Below are 5000 nucleotides of genomic sequence, written 5' to 3' on the forward strand. Positions count from 1 at the left end.
GAGCGCACCACAAAACATACCGCCATCTGTAGGTCTCCCTCAGCATGAGCTCCTGCAACGACGATACCGCCATCTATGGGACGCCAAGCCGACTAAGACATCGATGGGCCCACAGTGCCCATCTTTCGACGCCACCCACAAAGCATGCAGCCTGTGTCGACCACAGCACCCAAACGCCAGTGCCTCTGCCGCACGAAGTCGTGGACCGGCAATCACACCACCCGCACCCGCTCGTGCCCCACCCCAACCGCCAAACTCGCAACGCCAGCGGATGAACGGCGGAAGTTTCCCGCAGTCGTAATGTGCAATCCACACCTATAACTTGCGTTTCATGAAGAGTTATGTCCAATATGCGACATTCCCGCTGTCCCTATACATGAGCTGCGAGCTGTACCACGTACAAGCTACAGACGCGATCGCATTGCTCACTGTACGGATTCCCATGCCGAGCGATCAGCTAGGAAGCGCCCCATCCACGTCGGTACCCTTGGGCGTTGCACTCGCAGTCGCAAAAAACGTTGGGCAAATATATTTCTCCGATGCTGAGCGATCAGCTAGGAAGCGCCCCATCCATGTCGGTACTCGTACGCGTCGCACTCGCAGTCGCAAAAAACGCTGGGCAAATATATTTCTCGGAAGAGTAATGACAGTCCGAGCCTCCTGCGTGGGAAGAGTCTTTCTAGGCCCTGACCCACGGGAAGCGTGTAGCTTCCCCCATCCCGGACATTTCACGTCGTCACACTACCGGTATTGACTAATAGACTGATTGCTGATAATCATTAGCCACACACTGGGGGAAACGGCCGACAGGGGCGGCAACATAGTGGAGCCGCAGTGTCACTAATGTACAGAGATAGAACAGTTTCGACTGGAACCAGAGTAACCGTATACACGGCACTGATTAGTAATAGATGCAGAGCCATCAGAATACAGATAATATATACAACCGTCCCTATACATGCTGAAAGACTCTGCACACAATGAGAACCACACGTCAGCCAGACACTATCACACACTACTCTCTGCCTCTAACAGGCACACACACAATATCTAACCACCAGCATGGAAGAACATCCGGTGCATCCTCTCCGCCACATTACACAATCCACACTATCATAACCAGACCGGGAGGTCCACCCAGAAAACAGAATATCCCACCCTTCCGACATCCGCCATTGCTCAGCTAAGCCACGAACACCCACACATGTCCTACACAGGGGTGCACCCAACATCACAATACTGCCTCCTGTCACAGTACACAAACAATGGCAGGAATGAAAGACACAGATCTGCCACAACCTTGGAATCGGAGCGCCGCCTGTCATGAGCCACAAGTGCATCCTGACGTGACAAATCGGATGATCCCGCAGGCATGCACTTACGATAATCACTATCAACGAACCTGCCGCCCCCTCCCCCCCCAAAATACACCTTTCCCTACAACGTGTACCTTAACCTAAGCTATATTGTACCTTAACCTAAGCGATATTGTACCTTAACCTAAGGTATATCGTACCTTAACCTAACCTACATTGCGCCTTCACCTAACCTACGTTGTACCTTAACCTAACCTACGTTGTACCTTAACCTAACCTACGTTGTACCTTAACCTAACCTACGTTGTACCTTAACCTAACCTACGTTGTACCTTAACCTAACCTACGTTGTACCTTAACCTAACCTACGTTGTACCTTAACCTAACCTACGTTGTACCTTAACCTAACCTACGTTGTACCTTAACCTAACCTACGTTGTGCCTTAACCTAACCTACGTTGTGCCTTAACCTAACCTACGTTGTGCCTTAACCTAACCTACGTTGTGCCTTAACCTAACCTATGTTGTGCCTTAACCTAACCTATGTTGTGCCTTAACCTAACCTATGTTGTGCCTTAACCTAACCTATGTTGTGCCTTAACCTAACCTATGTTGTGCCTTAACCTAACCTATGTTGTGCCTTAACCTAACCTATGTTGTGCCTTAACCTAACCTATGTTGTGCCTTAACCTAACCTATGTTGTGCCTTAACCTAACCTACGTTGTGCCTTAACCTAACCTACGTTGTGCCTTAACCTAACCTACGTTGTGCCTTAACCTAACCTACGTTGTGCCTTAACCTAACCTACGTTGTGCCTTAACCTAACCTACGTTGTGCCTTAACCTAACCTACGTTGTGCCTTAACCTAACCTACGTTGTGCCTTAACCTAACCTACGTTGTGCCTTAACCTAACCTACGTTGTGCCTTAACCTAACCTACGTTGTGCCTTAACCTAACCTACGTTGTGCCTTAACCTAACCTACGTTGTGCCTTAACCTAACCTACGTTGTGCCTTAACCTAACCTACGTTGTGCCTTAACCTAACCTACGTTGTGCCTTAACCTAACCTACGTTGTGCCTTAACCTAACCTACGTTGTGCCTTAACCTAACCTACGTTGTGCCTTAACCTAACCTACGTTGTGCCTTAACCTAACCTACGTTGTGCCTTAACCTAACCTACGTTGTGCCTTAACCTAACCTACGTTGTGCCTTAACCTAACCTACGTTGTGCCTTAACCTAACCTACGTTGTGCCTTAACCTAACCTACGTTGTGCCTTAACCTAACCTACGTTGTGCCTTAACCTAACCTACGTTGTGCCTTAACCTAACCTACGTTGTGCCTTAACCTAACCTACGTTGTGCCTTAACCTAACCTACGTTGTGCCTTAACCTAACCTACGTTGTGCCTTAACCTAACCTATGTTGTGCCTTAACCTAACCTATGTTGTGCCTTAACCTAACCTATGTTGTGCCTTAACCTAACCTATGTTGTGCCTTAACCTAACCTATGTTGTGCCTTAACCTAACCTATGTTGTGCCTTAACCTAACCTATGTTGTGCCTTAACCTAACCTATGTTGTGCCTTAACCTAACCTATGTTGTGCCTTAACCTAACCCATATTGTACCTTAACCTAACCCATATTGTACCTTAACCTAACCCATATTGTACCTTAACCTAACCCATATTGTACCTTAACCTAACCCATATTGTACCTTAACGTAACCTAATTTGTGCCTTAACGTAACCTAATTTGTGCCTTAACGTAACCTAATTTGTGCCTTAACGTAACCTAATTTGTGCCTTAACGTAACCTAATTTGTGCCTTAACGTAACCTAATTTGTGCCTTAACGTAACCTAATTTGTGCCTTAACGTAACCTAATTTGTGCCTTAACGTAACCTAATTTGTGCCTTAACGTAACCTAATTTGTGCCTTAACGTAACCTAATTTGTGCCTTAACGTAACCTAATTTGTGCCTTAACGTAACCTAATTTGTGCCTTAACGTAACCTAATTTGTGCCTTAACGTAACCTAATTTGTGCCTTAACGTAACCTAATTTGTGCCTTAACGTAACCTAATTTGTGCCTTAACGTAACCTAATTTGTGCCTTAACGTAACCTAATTTGTGCCTTAACGTAACCTAATTTGTGCCTTAACGTAACCTAATTTGTGCCTTAACGTAACCTAATTTGTGCCTTAACGTAACCTAATTTGTGCCTTAACGTAACCTAATTTGTGCCTTAACGTAACCTAATTTGTGCCTTAACGTAACCTAATTTGTGCCTTAACGTAACCTAATTTGTGCCTTAACGTAACCTAATTTGTGCCTTAACGTAACCCATGTTGTGCCTTAACGTAACCCATGTTGTGCCTTAACGTAACCCAATTTGTGCCTTAACGTAACCCATGTTGTGCCTTAACCTAACCTATATTGTGCCTCAACCTAACCTATATTGCGCCTTAACCTGACGCACGTTGTCGCTGAACCTGCTCTGTAATTGTTATGCAACTCGTTAAATTAGTGTAGTGTTGCCTAACCGCAACCCTCGCAATATAGTTCGCTATTCGCACTGCCCGGTCCCCTGTGTATCGCGTCATGTTAAACACCTTGCAGGTGTTGCTGACTTTCCACATGCTCCTGCTATACACTGTAATGTGGATAGCAGCAGGACGTACATGCCCCCCCCCCTTCCCCCCTGCCTTCGCAAGCTGGTCGTTGAGAAGTTTGCATGTTCAATGCCCTTCGCATGCCGACGTACTCAGCCTACGTTGTGGTACGGCCTGTCACCTGTCCGCCGATGTACGCAAAACCCACAAACTGTACTGCACATTGGTCCGTATGTACTGAATGATACATCGTGGCACATGTGTGACCGTACGACGACTGCGCCTAGCAACGGCAGACCATACAGTCCAAATATTGTGCACGCAGCTACGTGTCGTCTCCCTATAAGAGCTGGATTGCAGTGTGGTACGCCATTCAGACGTGTGGGAGGAACGGACGCCCTGGATGGCGATCAGCATGAGCAGTCTGTTGATGTAGTGGAGCGTGTATTCGGACGTAGTCGTCTCTTCTCACACACCGTGATAGCATGTTGCACCGCGTTCCACATCTGCGACATCCTGCAGAGGCCGGCTGACAGTCGTTCGCGCAATGGACACCGCATACGTACGGGGGCTACCTTCCACGTGTTCTCGAGGCGTGCACATGTTGTTGCGTCTATGTGGGCAGACGTAGTGTGTTGTGACACCTGACACAGGCATGCAATACTCGTTGCAAATGGCGATGGACGTCTACGTTTGCTGGTGACGTTACGCAAATGAACAACAGGTAACCCGTTGTGGTGCGGTTGTTCTCGCTAGAGGTGAATCAGTGTTGGCGACGATCGGTCGAGCTATTAACCGGTTGTTTCAGGGATACCCACCATGCCCACGAACGTGAAAGGGGACCCACCATGCCCACGAACGCGAAAGGGGATCTGGGTGTGAGGCGATACGCGGCGGTGGCTGGGTGGGACCGTCCCCGGCCGGTGAGGGGGGGCCGCCCGGCGTGCTGGCAGCGCGGTGCGTGGGCGCACGCGCTACAGCCGGCTGGTGGGGGCGGCCAGTGGCAGGCGCGCCGGCCGACGGACGCGGCAGGCGGCGCAGCTGCGCGCCGGCGCCCCCTGCTCGCGGCG

Source organism: Schistocerca serialis, unplaced genomic scaffold, assembly GCF_023864345.2.
Source record: "Schistocerca serialis cubense isolate TAMUIC-IGC-003099 unplaced genomic scaffold, iqSchSeri2.2 HiC_scaffold_383, whole genome shotgun sequence".
NCBI lineage: Eukaryota > Metazoa > Arthropoda > Insecta > Orthoptera > Acrididae > Schistocerca > Schistocerca serialis.